The 18,562-nt window shown below is 40.6% G+C and overlaps 2 long non-coding RNA genes across 5 annotated transcripts; both read right to left on the bottom strand.

Annotated features, from left to right (window-relative positions):
- Positions 1-33: 33 nt before the first annotated feature.
- LOC110490028 (uncharacterized) lies at positions 34-9,042 on the bottom strand. Of its 4 annotated transcripts, none has more exons than XR_005034791.2 (7): positions 8,627-9,042; positions 7,790-7,906; positions 7,584-7,663; positions 2,649-2,757; positions 2,145-2,266; positions 1,924-2,005; positions 34-1,830 (listed from the first exon to the last, which is right to left on the bottom strand). It is a non-coding gene; the product is annotated as an uncharacterized LOC110490028 (long non-coding RNA). The 4 variants fall into 4 exon arrangements; XR_016484472.1 differs by having other exon boundaries at positions 2,649-2,696; positions 8,627-9,040; XR_016484473.1 differs by having other exon boundaries at positions 2,649-2,696; positions 7,790-7,880; positions 8,627-9,040.
- A 5,054-nt stretch (positions 9,043-14,096) lies between these two features.
- Positions 14,097-16,704, bottom strand: LOC149979578 (uncharacterized). Its single transcript, XR_016484276.1, has 4 exons — positions 16,145-16,704; positions 15,704-15,836; positions 14,836-15,484; positions 14,097-14,473 (listed from the first exon to the last, which is right to left on the bottom strand). It is a non-coding gene; the product is annotated as an uncharacterized LOC149979578 (long non-coding RNA).
- Between the last annotated feature and the right edge of the window lie 1,858 nt (positions 16,705-18,562).

Genomic DNA, 18,562 nt, shown 5'->3' with positions numbered 1-18,562 from the left:
AATGAAAAACTAAAGCAAGACTGTAAACGGCTGTTACCTGTGCTAACATGATTTAAAGTGAAGTGAACCATACATTTATCGTTGTAGTTTACATGATAAGCTCATTGGAAGGGTAACATATACAGGATGTACATAAATGGGCATAAACATGTGACACAGAAAATAAAAAAATTGACATTTAGGAAATCAAAATGCATCTAAATATAGTTTGTTCTGTCTATGAATTTTTTTTTTTTCATGTATAAAATATACTTGTCTGTACAGTAAGTAAATGTTGGAAATCCAAAACGCACAAAAATATGTTTTTGTAGAGTCTAAAATAAAATATATGTGTATAATACACTGCTCAAAAAAATAAAGGGAACACTTAAACAACACAATGTAACTCCAAGTCAATCACACTTCTGTGAAATCACACTGTCCACTTAGGAAGCAACACTGATTGACAATAAATGTCACATGCTGTTGTGCAAATGGAATAGACAACAGGTGGAAATTATAGGCATTTAGCAAGACACCCCCAATAAAGGAGTGGTTCTGCAGGTGGGGACCACAGACCACTTCTCAGTTCCTATGCTTCCTGGCTGATGTTTTGGTCACTTTTGAATACTGGCGGTGCTTTCACTCTAGTGGTAGCATGAGACGGAGTCTACAACCCACACAAGTGGCTCAGGTAGTGCAGCTCATCCAGGATGGCACATCAATAGGAGATGTGGCAAAAGGTTTGCTGTGTCTGTCAGCGTAGTGTCCAGAGCATGGAGGCGCTACCAGGAGACAGGCCAGTACATCAGGAGACATGGAGGAGGCCATAGGAGGGCAACAACCCAGCAGCAGGACCGCTACCTCCGCCTTTGTGCAAGGAGGAGCAGAGGAGCACTGCTAGAGCCCTGCAAAATGACCTCCAGCAGGTCACAAATGTGCATGTGTATGCTCAAACGGTCAGAAACAAACTCCATGAGGGTGGTATGACGTCCACAGGTGGGGGTTGTGCTTACAGCACAGGACATTTGGCATTTGCCAGAGAACACCAAGATTGGCAAATTCGCCACTGGCAAATTCGCCACAGTAACCAAATGATTTTACTGTGCCCAGTCGCACACAGACTTTTATGGTCACACAAGTTGCCACCGGTGGATTCAAAATGAGTAGCCTAACAATTATTTACATGGCCCCAGGTACATTTGCAACCAAATTATTTTTCTGTGAGAAATCAATAATAGTTGCACTCATAGCAATGAGCAATGAGCAAGATAAGCATAGACGGGAAGTTGACAATAGCTTATTATTAGTGGAAAGTAATTGTATTTCTATGGTTGCAGTCCTCAAAGATTGAATTGCATTGAATTTAATTAATCAGATCCAATGATTTACTGCCCTTAGGGTGGGGTACCGCAAGTCATCATTATTATAACCACCATCACAATCATTATCACCCTACCATCATAGACTTATTCTTCTGTATCTGAGACTCATCTGACACTACTTTAGACATGGCAGTCTACAACTCAATACACTGCCCCTGCATGGTGTTCAGCGTCCCCTGCACGTGGTTAATCGAATGCTTAACATCGTTCAGCAGGATCTGAATCTCAAGCCTGCAAGAAATCAGGTGGTTCAACATACTGAGATGACGAGAGGCTTCAGACCATGCCCATTGGACCATCTTTATGATTCGTTCTCACTTAACACCAATCTAATTAGGAATGTAACTTTGTGCAGAAGATGTTACCATAGTGTTATTTAGAAGAAAAAAAGTGTACTTTGTCAGGCACCAAAAGGATGACGGCATGTCTCCCTGCTCCAGTGAGCTCTGCTGGCAGGTCTTGCTCACTGTTGGAGGAACGGGAGCCAAATTAGAGGAAAAATATCTATGGCAAGATAATGTAATACAATCTTTAAACCCATCAGAAGTATAGTGCTTACCTCCATGAAAAAATTGGTCCATGTTATTTATGGCTGCATTGTCCCAATGTTGACCACTAGTTCCAACTTGTGATGAGAAGGTCTTGATGAAATGATCAAGTCAACATTTTGTTAGACATTTCAGAGATAGCATTAGCAATTGTACACGAGACAATGCTTCCAGATATTGAGGTATCTTCCTTCTGAGGTATGTAAAAAAAATATTGTGTGTGAGTACTCACATGAAAGGTATCCATGATTCTAGATGAAGCCAATCATGTATGTGATTACCTTCCAATGGGTCAGCAATGGAATGATTGCTAAACAGCTTTTAGGAGACTTTATGTCTTGGGCCTGGAAGAATCTTTGAAATACAAGAAATATTGTGAATTTGTGATGAATAATTGCCATTGTAATTTGGAATATTCCATCAAAGTTATTTGTTTTGACAGTCAAAACAACTAACTCTTACGATTAATCACTTGACTTGAGTAACTTGAGTTGATGGAAGTAGCAACTTTATATTCTGACCTAGACACTGACTTGTGCAATGCCTAATGCATAATCTATGCATGTTATTGGCTCATCGTAGTATATAGCCGAGGGTCTCATAGTCCAAAAACAGCATTGGTCATTGGACTGCTCAGTCAAAACAACTCACTTTTATGATTAATCACTTGACTGGAGTAATTTGAGTTCGGACCTAAAACATTAAAAGTAGGCTATAGCTTGACGCATATCCTTACCTTGGACAAGCGTATCCAAAAGGCCTATCCAGTCGTGCGTGAAGATACCTTTAGGCAGATAAAAGCGTGGTACGGGTTGAGACACGCTCGGTATTGTGATTCTGTAACACTGATATAAAAACACATTTTCATTTATAATTTACACTGTAGAATGACCTGCAAGCCAATCAGAATCTAGTTTTAAACAATACCGTGGGTTCCATGGAACGTCACAAACATATTAGGCCACTTGCGTCACAGATTACAGTCACTGAACATGGGTTTAATAGCTATAATGGCTATATGTACAGTATATGCACATCGTATTGAATTGAGAATACATTTACTGCATCACTGCAATTATGTAGCCTAATCCTATGAGGATCATATGTGAAATGTCAGAATCATGGCACATGAAAACATAATGAAATTGACTGCAGATTACAAAATTCACTGTGACAGAATATCCATGTAATTTCAATTAAATTACGTTAAACCAACGTGGAATAAACATTGAATTGATGTTAGTGCCCAGTGGGAAGTGATCAATCCGAAATGATTGAATACATACAGTATTACAAAGAAAGAGATACAAAAATTGCTTAGAAAAGCTTGAAAAAGTCTAATTTCCCTGGGCCACTCAAAAGTAAAATGTATGTACGCATTACTGTACATCGCTTTTGATGAAAGCGTCTGCTTTCAAATCTCTGACTTTCAGACATATTTACAATCTCGCAATGTTCATTTCTGGCGCTTTCACATTTGCGGGATTTTGTGAAGTAAATGATGCGCAGGAGAGCTCCATGAAATCAGTGACATGGTCAAGATGGTGACATGAGAGGGTGGAACATTTCTAGCTGAGGAACAATTTTTGGGTTTTCTCACAAAGCTTATAGTTTTAGACAGCAGTTGCAATTTGTTATTTTCACAAAAATGATATCTAACCATACAATGAATAATTTTGTAATTATTCAAATCATTGACATATTTTTGATGATTTCCAACGAACAAGCTAGCTATCGAAACGTTTCAGCGTGTGCCGTTAAGTTAGCCTGCTAACGTCTTCATAGCTAGTAGCATGTAATCAGGACATGACCAAACTGTTGCTGAGATAATGGATGTTGAAACTTCCAAGGAGAAAAGAGGCATTGTTGAAACTCACTCATATGCTTGCAGTGTAAAAAAGGGGGGTGAATGCGATTCATACCCGAATACCCCAACCAAGGAGCAACTTCCAAAGAAGCTGAGAAGTGAACCATCAATGAGCCAGCTACAGGACAACATCGTCCGCATCCTCACGGCTAAAATCAAAGAGAGTACAGATAACATCATGAATTTGATGTAAAAGAACACTGTCAGTATCGTTAACCTGATGAAATCGATTGATTTCAGTGCTGTGGAAGTAAAAACTCCGAAGCAGCAGAACGCAACATTGAACATTCAGGTTGCAAAGCAGGAGAAGAAACTCACTGAAATGGAGTCAAAGGTAAACGAGAATGACCGGTATAGTCAGAGATGGAGTCTTCGAATTTATGGAAAAGCAGAAAAATCTGACGAGAACATCAAAGCAAGGGTGAAGAACATTTGCAGGGCAATAGTCCCGGAGGAGGAGCGAAATGTTGTTGCAGGTTCTCTGGATGTAGTGCACCGCCTGGGTAGGCTGAGAGATGGGGAAAACAACCAGCCACCACGACCAGTGATCATGAGATTCATCTCCAGGACAGCGAGGGATATGACATGGAAAAGTGCAAAGAAAAATACATTTTTAAAGAAGAACAACCTGAGGTTCAAGGAGGATCTGACAGCATTTGACAAAGAAGCTCGGAATCGTCTGTGGCTGGATTTATCAAGTGAGTTGTGCAGGACTGAGTTTTATTTGCATCTGATAAAACTTTATATTTCTTGAGGAAAGAGCATTGTTTGTGTGAGCCAAACTTTTTTTAAATGTATATTTATTTTATGGCACAGAAATTCGCACTGACACTTAATGTTAGCTTGATGGCTATTAGTTTTTACCAATTTATGGTGAAATGTTATTTGCAATTGTATAAATATATATATATATATATAGAATTTAGGTCACCCACTTGCGTGGTGCAAAGGACTGTTTTTATTTGCAACTAGTAAGAACTTTTCTTTTTGTGAGACCCTGATTCATGTGAATGTATACAAGTTTAATATTCTTCATATAGTCACTGTGATAGTAAATGTCCATTTCTGTTTTTTCTATTAATGCTAGGCGAATCCGTAATATTTTTAAGAGACAGGAATGAGGTTTCTAAAGCAGTTTCCTGTATTGAAGACGTTTCCTTAGTTTCGGGTTGGAAAATGAATATCAGTAAGTCAGTCTTATTTCCACTCAAGGATTGTGTTTTACAGGAAGTATATGGTATCCCAATTAAAGATAAGGTTACTTATATTGAAAATGTTATATGCAAGGATGAAAAACAAAGGAGTGAATTGAACTTTAACTCCATTGAGAAAACAAAGAAGAAATTGAACCTCTGGTTGATGAGAGATATTTAGTTATACGGTCGGGTTTTATTATCCAAAGCTGAAGGGTTGTCCAGATTGGTTTATGTCTCGTTGTCACTTGACTTACCCCCTAAAATTGTAAAGGAGTTAGATAAGATTATTTATAGTTTTATTTGATGTGATATCCACAAAAATGATGTGGATATATTGAAGCAACATCTCAAGACATCAGTTAAAGTTTGGTCGCAAGTGGGTATTCCAAATGGACAATAACCCCAAGCATACTTCCAAAGTTGTGGCAAAATGACTTAAGGACAACAAAGTCAAGGTATTGGAGTGGCCATCACAAAGCCCTGACTTCAATCCTATAGAAAATTTGTGGGCAGAACTGAAAAAGCGTGTGCGAGCAAGGAGGCCTACAAACCTGACTCAAACCTTACCAGCTCTGTCAGGAGGAATGGGCCATAATTCAGTCAATTTATTGTGGGAAGCTTTTGGAAGACCAACCGAAATGTTTGACCCAAGTTAAACAATTTCAAGGCAATGCTACCAAATACTAATTGAGTGTATGTAAACTTCTGACCCACTGGGAACGTGATGAAAGAAATAAAAGCTGAAATAAATAATTATCTCTAGTATTATTCTGACATTTTATATTCTTAAAATAAAGTGATGATTCTAACTGACCTAAGACAGGGATGTTTTACTATGATTAAATGTCAGGAATTGTGAAAAACTGAGTTTAAATGTATTTGGCTAAGGTGTATGTAAACATCAGACTTCAACTGTACCTAGAAGTGCACACTATTCTTATTATTTTTTTGTGTATATGTATATAGTCAACTATAGTCAGCTATACAACTTCTACTACTACTACACTTTATATCATCCAATAATATATAATGAAAAACACTCAACATGAAGAATTAATGCAATTATGTTAATTTCAAATATTTATTTTGAAATATAGATTAGGTGCTCTTCTTTTCATAGCAGGAAGTAAAGGGACTGGACAAGGCTTTGCCTATAGCTGAAAACATCCTGGAAATGAGCGAACGCTTCCTTGGTTTCTTCTTGGTGGAGCATACACTCTCTGTTGGGCAGGATTCTTGATCATTGACAATTGCTGGGGGAAAAAATGTAAACATAACTTTTTCTTTAACTGACCCTAGTTACTGTGAAGAATTAGTATTGCATTATTATTATTTCAATTGTAATATTCTACATAATTTACAAATGTTGGGCGGCAGGTAGCCTAGCAGTCTCAATCCGCCTATTTAACGCAGAAGTGTTACATAGTCCCCCCCCAGGGCTTAGACTGTTTAGTGCCAAAAAGAAGGGGATAAAAACATGCAAAAAATATATATACATTTAAATATATATATTCGTCAACTTTCTTATATCTCTCAGATTTAGGACAGACACTTCAGTTCCATGTAGTGAATCTGTTATTCAATGCGTTTGTATGGGCAAATTGCAGTAAGGCCGATACAAATCCCTCGGCCCAGACAGGGCGTAGACTCTTGTGGGTTAAAAAGCATGATCATTACAAAGGTGCAACTCGTGCTGGAGGCAATAAAAGGCCACGCTAAAATGTGCAGTTTTGTCACACCACACAATGCCACAGATGTCTCAGAGACAGAGACTGAGAAAAATAGGAGCAAGGAAAAACGCTGGTTGACTTGTTTTGAGGGAGCGTGCAATTGGCATGCTGACTGCAGGAATGTCAACCAGAGCTGTGGCCAGAGAATTGAATGTTTATTTCTTTAAGCCGCCTTCAATGTCGTTTTAGAGAATTTGGCAGTAGGTCCAACCGGCCTCACAACCACAGACCACGTATATGGCGTCGTGTTGGCTGTAGGGTTATGGTGTGGGCAGGCATCATCTACGGTCAATGAACACAATTGCATTTTATCAATGGCAATTTGAATGCACAGAGATACCGTCACGAGATCCTTGGGCCCATTGTCGTGCCATTCATCCGCCGCCATCACCTCATGTTTCAGCATGATAATGCATGGCCCCATGTCGAAAGGCCTGCATACTCACCAGACATGTCACCCATTTAGCATGTTTGTGATGCTCTGGATTGACATGTACAACAGCGTGTTCCAGTTCCCACCAATATTCAACAACTTCGCACAGCTATTGAAGAGCAGTGGGACAACATTCCATAGGCCACAATCAACAGCCTGATCAACTCCATGCGAAGGAGAAGTGTCACGCTGCATGAGGCAAATGGTGGTCACACCAGATACTGACTGGTTTTCTGATCCACGCCCCTACCTTTTTTTACGGTATCTGTGACCAACAGATGCATATCTGTATTCCCAGTCATGTGAAATCCATAGATAAGGGCCTAATGAACGTTATTCAATTGACTGATTTCCATATATGAACTGTAACTCAATAAAATCTTTGAAATTGTTGCATGTTGCGTTTATATTTTTGTTCAGTACACATTTGAGTGTATTGACTTACCTGTTTCACTGACAGCAAGGGGTCTGGTTCTGGGAAGGTGTTGGAGTGCAGTGGTTCTTCTTGTTGACCTTCTTTGTACACTGGGTAACAAACAGTAATTTATACAGTAGGAGAAATTGCACACAAAGGCTATCAGTGTTTACCATCATACTGTACGTAATGAATAAAAATAATCTTTATAAATTGTATTTTGATGACATATGTACCTTTGGGTTGAGTCCACAGAGAGCGCTGAATCTTCCTCTCTTCTTTTCCTTTTTACCAGTTGTTGGAAGCCCAGAATTACCTACCTCGTAACTGCCAAGTACATTGTGTGATGACAACTGTGTCATGGAGGGAGGTAAAGAGCTAGACTTATTGCATTTAGTTAGTAATTCCCTAGTTAATGATTTGACCAGGGCATCGTCAAATGCATAATCCGTTGACTTCATTGCAACCTGGAGCAGCCTTGAAATTCTTTTTGATTTTCAGATTCTGGGGCTTGAGTTGGTTCAAGGCCTGAGGTGCCACAGAACCTAGACAGAAACCTCTTTGTGAGAACTCTTGATGTTTCACCAATGTTAGAGGATTCCAGTAATGTGATAGGGGTGGCAGGGTAGCCTAGTGGTTAGAGTGTTGGACTAGTAACCGAAAGGTTGCAAGTTCAAATCCCTGCGCTGACAAAGTGCAAATCTGTCGTTCTGCCCCTGAACAGGCAGTTAACCCACTGTTCCTAGGCCGTCATTGAAAATAATAGTTTGTTCTTAACTTCTTGCTCCTACTTGAGACGCAGATGTCTCAAGTAGACACCTGGAAATGCAAATGCGCTACGCTAAATGCTAAATGTACTCGTTAAAATTCACATGCAGGGTATTGAATTAAAGCTACACTCGTTGTGAACCTAGCCAACAAGTCAGATTTTTAAAATGCTTTTCGGCGAAAGCATGAGAAGCTATTATCTGATAGCATGCAACACCCCAAAATGCCTGAATGCGATGTAAACAAAGATATAGCTTAGCCGGCGCTACACAAAACGCAGAAATAAAATATAAAACATTCATTACCTTTGACGAGCTTCTTTCTTGGCACTCCTATATGCCCCATAAACATCACTATTGGGTCTTTTTTTCGTTTAAATCGGTCCATATATACCCAAAATAGCTTTCTATGGAAGCTGTGTCATTCAGAAAAAAACATTGTTTTTAAACGCTGCGTCATTTTTTAAAATTAAAAAAGTCGACGATAAACTTTCACAAAACACTTCGAAATACTTTTGTAATCCAACTTTAGGTATTAGTAAACGTTTATAATCTATCAAAATGATTACAGGACGATGTATATTCAATAGCTCCTCGTTTTCAAATCAATGGCTGCCAATGTGCACATTCAAAACATCCTGGTGGAGACCGGAAGAAATTGAATCCAGTTAGTTGGATTTACCAAGAAAAAAGTCCCTGGAAAATGACGACAATGGCGACATCGTGTGGAATCTGTAGGAATTGCATGCAGGTCGATAATTTTGTGCCCTTTTAACAACCCATGAAAGTGACGCATGGAAATATTTTTTAGCTTTCAGAGAGCAGTTTTTCTTGCGCTTTTCGATGAAACACACGATCTGTTATAGTCACAGCCGTGATTTAACCAGTTTTAGAAACTTCAGAGTGTTTTCTATCGACACATACTAATCATATGCATATACTATATTCCTGGCATGAGTAGCAGGACGCTGAAAAGTTGCGCGATTTTTAACAGAATGTTCGAAAAAGGAGGGGGTAGACTTAAGAGGTTTTAACTGACTTGCTTAGTTAAATAAAGGTTAAAAAAGTAATAATAAAACAGCAATCTAACAATCAGTAAAAGTCCCAAAGAGGTGGACTCTGTGGATTCAAGACTTCTAGAGGATGCCTCCTCCTCCTCATCATTGTTGATCTCACCATGCAAATTGTCCTGTGTATTGACAGCATAGTCATCAACAGATAAATATGATTTGGAGGCGGCAAGGACCTCAATCTGAAAAACAACGGCATCCAAAAGCTTGGACAGGTCTTCTGTATCTCCTTTCAGGCTAGATAAGCATTCCTCCATGGATTCCTCAGAGTGATAGAGGATTTGACTAATGACCTCCTTGGTACAGGCTTGAAGGTCCGCTTGGATTTCAAGAGAATCACTATTACAAGTCACCTGAGAATCTAAACTTTCACTAGGAGCCTGTTTGAGAGTCTCATCATGTATTGGTGTAACACCATCGATGACCTTTACAGTGTCTTGGCAGGGAGTGAGAAACCGCCTCAGCATTTCTCGAAATCTATGATATATAATACGAGCAGCAGAAATGTTCAGATTCATGTGCCTGCATGGACTGAACAACAGTCTCCACATCTGTTACAAAAGTGTCCAGCAATTTAGATGCTTCAGAGGAAGCTGTTTGTAAAGGGGTTGACAGATTTTTCATGTCGTAGTAACAACCAACAGTGTAAGACCAGAGCAGAAGGATCTGCTCACTCTGTGCAGGGGAGCAGGATGCCCTGATAGACTGAGTAAGATTGTCCATGTCTGAAACAAAGGTACTTACCAACTCAGAGGCCTCAGGGTCAATCATAAGGTCTCTGATCTCACCTATCCTAGGAGTTGGACAAGATGATGTAGTGCCAGAACAACATGATGTACAACCTCTGAATCTTTTAACGATCTCCCGGATCGATTCAGTGGCCTTGGTCTGAAATTCCTCAGTGAGTATTCTGTCCATACTTTGTGTTGACATACGAAGACTAGATTTGTCACCTTTGATATTGAAGTTGCTCTCTCCTTGTTTTAGCATCTCCTCAGGACTTTTACAAGCTTGAAGCATCTTCATATGGTCAGCAACAACACAAAGCAGTTCCCTCTTGTCGGGTTCATTTTCCTCCTTATTGCTGAAGTTCAAAACAGTGCCACTGAGGGCTGTCATGACCTGTCCTGTTAAATGTGTCATGTCCACCTCAACACCATCCTCTCCGAGAACAACACTCTGCTCAACACTCTTCCCATTAATGTACATCTGAAGTATGTTGGAATCGCCAGACACCAGCTCCTCAACCACCTTGGTGCTGGAGACACCACCACTGGCAAAAATGACAGGGGATATTCGCCCAGAGATGGGAGTTTGGATGGCCACAGAGATTATGGAATTGACCTTCTTTGACACTTCTCCGACAATAACACGGGATAGACTTTGAGTGTCTACCTGGCCCTCTCTTTGGATACAGAGGACATTGTTCAATGACTCTTTGAAGGAATCCTGGACAGAGAGGAGACTGTCCTCAGTGATCTCAAAAAAGTCACTGAGTGGCTCAGATGATATAGACTCACCATCTCCCTGAGTATTTGGCAACACTGTCTGAGACCTTTGAGAATACAAAGCAAACAATACAGCATTCCATATTCAATAGTAGACACTGTAGTCACATTAATACATCATTCAGTAATCAGTTAAACTGGTCATTAAGAGTAAACTGTTATACAGATAAAAAAAACATATTTTCACAAAATGGGTTATGAATAGTTAGGTGAAACCGGTTTAATTAGGAGTGACTGAACATACCCATTACGTGAGGAGCTTGATTTGGCCGTGCAAGACCTTGAGGATTTGCTGCTGCCTCTCTCTCTGCCTCTACCTTCAGGTTTGTGCCAGAGGATCTCTCTGATTCTGCGTGTCATTCCTCAACTGTCTGGATTTTACATTCATTTTGGACCTCCACCAAACTGACACACTAAATCAACTAACTGTTTTTGTACATATTCAAGTAGCGATTCATAACATACAAATACAATCAGTACATGGCTTTCCATTAATTTCTTAAACTCATTGGAAATGAAATGGAATTCAACTATGCTATAATCCCACTGAATCATGAATAAGCCTCATTCAGATGATTTTATATGGTCCTTTACACACCAGCTCCGTGGGAAAATTGGATCCTGGCCAAAGGCACAAGTTCATTCAAAGTGTGAGACATCTAGGATGAGTTTTTGACAATACTAATGTCAACTGCCATATGTTGATGTACATGTCCAACTGGTTTCCTCCTATTTTCAGACTACTGATGCCAGACTAGTGTTTTATCATGTGGCCACAGATACTCCCCTACTCTGTCAGTGGTTCCAGATCTACAATAGACAACTCTGTGCGCATAGCATACAGTATTGAGCAATAGAGAAGAAAATTGAACACTAGACCAAAAATATACACCATTTTATTTTTAAAGTGTCTTGTGTCGTCCCAAACAAAGTACAATAAAATTAAATTGAAATGAAAGCTAAAGGGCATATGCAGTAGGGTTGATAAAGGTCAAGATACGTTTGACTGGGACTAGTGGAAGCTAAACATCCTAAACTTGTTTACATGTGACAAAGTAGGCTACAGGACCATATAGTGCTTCTACCCAAGTGGTGGCCCATCATGTCTTTAGGAGCTACAGTCTTTTTCATTTTTTCCAACCAGGCATTAACCAAGGCATATCTAGAATGTTATGGAGTGATATTAGTGCCCACATGAACTGAATTTCAGATTCAACATCATATCTCTCCATAGACTCTAGTGTGCCTGGTTTGGCCAAAGATTACTACACATTTTGGCCCTCCAGGAAAAATGCCAAACTCTCTTTGAAGTCTCTGACTTCCTCCCTATAGGCTGTTGTCGTTGGTGATCAGGCCCTACCACATTCGTGTCATTGGCAAACTTAATGATGGTGTTGGAGCAACAGGTAAACATGGAGTACAGGAAGGGACTAAGCAGGCACCCCTGAGGGGTCCCCGTGTTGAGGGTCAGCATGGCAGATTTTTTTATTTCACCTTTATTTAACCAGGTAGGCTAGTTGAGAACAAGTTCTCATTTACAACTGCGACCTGGCCAAGATAAAGCATAGCACTGTGAATAGACAACAACACAGAGTTACACATGGATTAAACAATAAACAAGTCAATAACACAGTAGAAAAAAGAAAAAAGAGTCTATATACATTGTGTGCAAAAGGCATGAGGAGGAATGCGAATAATTACAATTTTGCAGATTAACACTGGAGTGATAAATGATCAGATGGTCATGTGCAGGTAGAGATACTGGTGTGCAAAAGAGCAGAAAAGTACATAAATTAAATTGGGTGGGCTTTACCGATGGACTATGTACAGCTACAGCGATCGGTTAGCTTATCAGATAGCAGATGTTTAAAGTTGGTGAGGGAGATAAAAGTCTCCAACTTCAGCGATTTTTGCAATTCGTTCTAGTCACAGGCAGCAGAGAACTGGAACGAAAGGCGGCCAAATGAGGTGTTGGCTTTAGGGATGATCAGTGAGATACACCTGCTGGAGCGCGTGCTACGGGTGGGTGTTGCCATCGTGACCAGTGAACTGAGATAAGGCGGAGCTTTACCTAGCATGGACTTGTAGATGACCTGGAGCCAGTGGGTCTGGCGACGAATATGTAGCGAGGGCCAGCCGACTAGAGCATACAGGTCACAATGGTGGGTGGTATAAGGTGCTTTAGTAACAAAACGGATGGCACCGTGATAAACTGCATCCAGTTTGCTGAGTAGAGTATTGGAAGTTATTTTGTAGATGACATCGCCGAAGTCGAGGATCGGTAGGATAGTCAGTTTTACTAGGGTGAGTTTGGCGGCGTGAGTGAAGGAGGCTTTGTTGTGGAATAGAAAGCCGACTCTAGATTAGACTCTCTGAATGTATTAGCAGTGGTACATGTCAGTGCCATGAGTTACACTGAGTATATAAAACATTACGAGCTCTTTCCATGACATATGCTGACCAGGTGAATCCAGGTTAAAGATATAATCCCTTATGGATGTCACTAGTTAAATCCACTTAAATCAGTGTAGATAAAGAGGAGGAGACAGGTTTAAAAATAAATTGTAAAGCTTGAGACAATTGAGACATGGATTGTGTGTGTGTGCCATTCAGAGGGTGAATGGGCAAGACAAAATATTCACGTGCCTTTCAACGGGGCATGTTAGTAGGTGCCAGGGGTACCAGTTTGTGTCAAGAACTGCAACGCTGCTGGGTTTTATACGCTCAATAGATTCCCGTGTGTATCAAGAACGGTCCACCACTCAAAAGACATACAGCCAACTTGACAGAACTGTGGGAGCCATTGGAGTCAACATGGACCAGCATCCCTGTGAATGTGTTGTACACTCAGTACATTAATAGTATTGGTACCGTGTTCTTGCCGTAACCTGTAGAGCTGGAGCAGCCTGCGAGGCAGGGGGAGGTGTAGGTGATGCCGTTGTCTGAACACACAGGGTCCCACTCCCCAGCCAAGCAGGAGCAGTCTCTGTTACACTCTGACAACAGGCTGTCATTGTACACCAGGGGACCTGGGGAACAGAGAAAATGGCTGGTAATAATTATGTTTAAATAATTGTTGCTGAACTCATTGACACAGGCACAGTGACAAAAGTTCAAGAAAATCACAGTGACAAAACAGCCAGGAATCCTGGCTCAGTAACAACCATACTGAATATTCCCACAAGAGGGAGGCCCGTCACACGCCCATGTGTGTTTTGGTCTAACTCTCCCTCGTATTCCACTGATCAAAACTTTTGTTTTAATCAACCCACCCACCAACCAACCAATCAGATGTCATATTTACTCGTTGTAGGACAGGGTCAGACCAGCCACCTGAACGTTGTCACACTTAATGCCAGACTGCAGAGGGAGGAGGAGGTAGGCCATGAAGGAGATGACGAAAGACATCTGGGCTCCAGACACAACGCCAAGCTTATACCTCTTCATCAGTAGACCTTCCAGGAATATCCCCACCGCACCCACAGGCAGGTTCAACTCACCTGGAAAAGTTATACTCACACGTCTTTAGTGCTACCAGTGTGCTGGAGTTTCATTTCCACTCATGTTCAACAAACCTACAGGGGATGGGAGAGAACAAAAAAAGTGTATTTAATTCCATTCAACATCAGTACTGACAGGATGGAAAATTTCAGTTGGAACATGTCCAGGTTTCTATGGATTCATTGAGACAGGCAGCCCAATTCAGACATTTTTTTTTAGTAATTGGTATTTTGACCAATCAGTTATGCTCTGAAAAAGAGCTGATACGAAAATATTTAATGTGATTGTTCAAAAGACCAATTAGTGGAAAAAATATCATAATTGGGCTGCATGTCTAATCGCATCCCTTGTCTCTCTGTCTCTGACCCAAACTTCAGTCCTTGCATCGATTACAGAGGGCTAAAAAGGATTATGATCAAGAATCGTTACCCCTTACCCGATGTCTGCTGCCTTGGAGTTGGCCCTAGAAGTCCAATTCTTCACCAAACTGGACCTCCGCAACGCTTAAAATCTGGAGAGAATCAGGGAGATGAGTGGAAAACTGCCTATAACACCCCTAGAGGTCACTGAGTATTTAGTCATGACCTTTGGAATATCGAACTCACCGGCAGTCTTTCAGGCATTGATCAATGACACTCTTAGGGATATGTTGAACCGGTTTGTCTTTGTTCACCTCGACGACATAATGATCTTCTCCAAAAAACCCTGCGGAACACTTACGGCCCTGTCCTACCTCACTCAAGCAGGTTTTTGCAGGAATCCTGAGGCTGACAGGGCACTCATAGAGCTCAAGGGACGTTTCACCTCCGGACCCATCCTCGTTCATCCTAATCCTACTCCCCCCTTTGTGGTAGAGGTGGACGCCTCGGACACCGGAGAGCTGGTGCGAGACTTTCACAGCGGAACGAGGAGGACAAGAAACTGCACCCATGCTCCTTTCTCTCCATGCAGGTCTCGCCAGCGGAAGGCAACTACGATGTAGGCAACTGGGAGCTTTTGGCAGTTACGTGGGCCCTTGAGGGGTGGAGACACTGGTTGGAACCACTGCTTCATCTTCTGGTCTCTTCTCTGCACCTGGGTCCAACCTTACCACGTCACAGTTATAGCATCTCTTAATCCCTTCTCTTAACATGTATGGCCCCAAAACATAATCAAGCAGCTGACCAATTACGCAAGACTTTAGTTCTAAATTAACTGAGATTAATCAACAACTGGATACATTTCTTTATTTCTAAAGTGAAACTATCCTCCGCATTGGAGTATCTCTACAAGTACAAGTTTAACCAGTATTTCAGTTGTTTTACCATCCCATGAAGAAGTGTGGCAGGCCGGTGAGGAAGGATCCTACAGCCATAAGGAAACAGCCCATAGCAATAAACCTGGGCCGGTGCAGCTTCGCCCCAAAATGGCTGACCACAGCCAGGAACAGCAGGTTACCTGCAAGAAACCACAACACTGCAGTAGTCAGGAATAGCAAATTATAAACACTGTTATTTTTTAAACTAAAAATGGCATATCAGTTAGGATACTAGGCTGCAACAACATAGCATCAAATAAAACAATGTTAGGGGTTTGACAGTAGAGTCATGGACAAACGCCAGTCAATCAATTAATAGGAACAACTATAAAACTGGACAGTATTGAGAGCAGACTCTGATTGAACCACAAAAAAATTGATCATACTGTAGTCTGTATGTGGTTTTTACTACATGAATTCTCAAGCAACTCGATGTTATTGTTGATACCCATCTCAAAGCTGCCGCCTATGAGTCCGATGAGAGAGCTGGACAGGTCAAAGTGTCTCTCTGAGTGATAGCACTCTTCATGTAGGTCCCTGACAGAGCTTTGGTGAAGGAGGCGAACAACAGGGCCACGATGAACTGCTGACAAACTGTGCATGCGTGGATGCGTGTGCAGACAGAGTACATGTGTAGCTGAAGTGGCCTGCAATAGTAAAAAGAACGGACACAAGTTTACATCTGCAAAGTTCTGGCGCTTTCTTTATTCTGAAGAATGTTTTTTTTCTCTTGTTCAATTGTCTATTTTCTTGTTAGTACTTTGAAAATATTCACATCAAACAAGTGTACACTTTAAATTACACAACATAAATGCACTTTACCTAAAGCAGAATTAAAAAATGTTCCACAAATAACCCTGTCTTAGTGTATGGTTTCAAATGAAAACCGCAATGTATTTCACATTCATACAATAGAAACACCTATATATGAAACCATAAATAACTGAATGTTTTTCTATATACCGCTACCTCTATAGAAAAGTGACAACAAAACATTCAGCTTTAAGATAGTGGCACCTCCAGAAAATCGTCTCTCTCTCACTGTATGCACTAAAAGTCCCCCAGACTGAGCGTGCTCGGCCAGTTTCCCAGCTAGTGACCACAATTTTACACCAAACAACCAATAGCATGTAAAACCAACTCAGAAATCCGTAACAAATGGAGTCTTGATAAAACATTTAAAATCTCCTAGACAAAATCCAGTACAAGTCAGCTACTCAGTAAACATAGTCTCTGTGACTTGTAAATGTTTTTTTTACCTCAGCTAGCATCAAGCTAACATATACTCTCACTCAATGTAAATCACCTTCTTCTCTCAATCAGTTCGACACAAGGCCAAAACAAAAACTTTCCTAACGTGATATCTGGACAAAGTTGTTAAATAGCATGTTATTACATGTTGTGTATATATTTGAACGTTTTGAAGTGCTGTTACATACCTGTAATAGGAAAAAGAACAGACACAGTTTACCTCTGTAAAGTTCTGGTCCTTATTTTGCAGAATGGTGAGCGCTTGGCCAGAACTTGCTGTTTCTCCTGCTACAACAGAGCAACAGCGCCAACTATTGGCCTGATGGACTGCTAACGCTAAAGAACTGCAGTGCGTTTACGCAAAAAACACATGAATTTCACAAGTGAACACGCGAAGTGTTCCAAAAACATGTTTTCATGTAATCTTATGTGAAGATAATGTGATAACATAAAAAGCAACATGTGATTACGTTAAATTACACATGTGAAAATGTGATCACGTTGTGTTCCAAAACATGTTTTCACATGGTTTCTCATAAAATGTAAGTTGATATCATGTGGTTTTCTGTATGGTCAGGAATATAAGATGCATTTTGATGTTACATGATCTTGAAAATGCAATGTTCTTTGAGGTTCTTCCATGTTCCTTTCCATGTATTTTCCATTTTACTTTCCCTCAGTCCTTTTCACTTTCCTTGGCAAAACAAGCTCTGTCTCCGTCAAGACTTATTCAGAGCCACCATGAATTGATAGCAGCTTCTGACAGATTTTAAACCATTCAACAAAGAGTTTTATAATGAAGAGTAGACGCAACTTGTCAAGTGTCAGTGTGCAGAGGTGGGGATGGAGTCAGGAGCAGGACACAGAACTGAGTAAAATAACATACTTTACTCGAAAAATAAACAATCATAAATTCCACGCAGGGAAAAACACACCATGACACAGAAGACTAACACTCCACAAGGAACAATCACGCACAAAACATAATGGGAACAAGGTGTGTACAATCAAGACAAAACAAATGGAAAAGTGAATGTAGATCGGTGGCAGCTAGAAAGCCGGTGACGACGAACGCTGACCGAACAAGGAGAGGCACCAACTTCGGCGGAAGTCGTGACACAACTAAACACCCTGGATTCTTTACACACACATTGAAAGGCAACAATCACAAATTTGGACTCATCAGACCAAATGACAGATTTCCACCAGTCTAAGGTCCATTGCTCATGTTTCTTGGCCCAAGCAAGTTTCTTCTGATTATTGGTGTCCGTCCTTTAGTAGTGGTTTCAATGGAGCAATTCGACCATGAAGGCCTGATTCATGCAGTCTCCTCTGAACAGTGTATGTTGAGTTGTGATTTTCTTGAACTCTGTGAGCATTTATTTGGGCTCCAATCTGAGGTGCAGTTAACGCTACTTAACTTATACTCTGTAGCAGAGGTAACTCTGGGTCTTCCTCATGAGAGCCAGTTTCATCATAGCGCTTCATGGTTTTTGCGACTGCACTCGAAGAAACTTTCAAAGTTCTTGAAATTTTCAAAGGTTAGGGTGCATTATTTCTACTTTTTGATAAAAAGCGTGCAAAATTTCAACGTCCTGCTACTTATGCCTCGAAT

This window comes from Oncorhynchus mykiss, chromosome 11 (genome assembly GCF_057628025.1).
Source record: "Oncorhynchus mykiss isolate SJ-2025 chromosome 11, ASM5762802v1, whole genome shotgun sequence".
Lineage (NCBI taxonomy): Eukaryota > Metazoa > Chordata > Actinopteri > Salmoniformes > Salmonidae > Oncorhynchus > Oncorhynchus mykiss.
The sequence above is the reverse complement of the archived record's forward strand: the minus strand, read 5'-3'. Positions and strand labels throughout refer to the sequence as shown.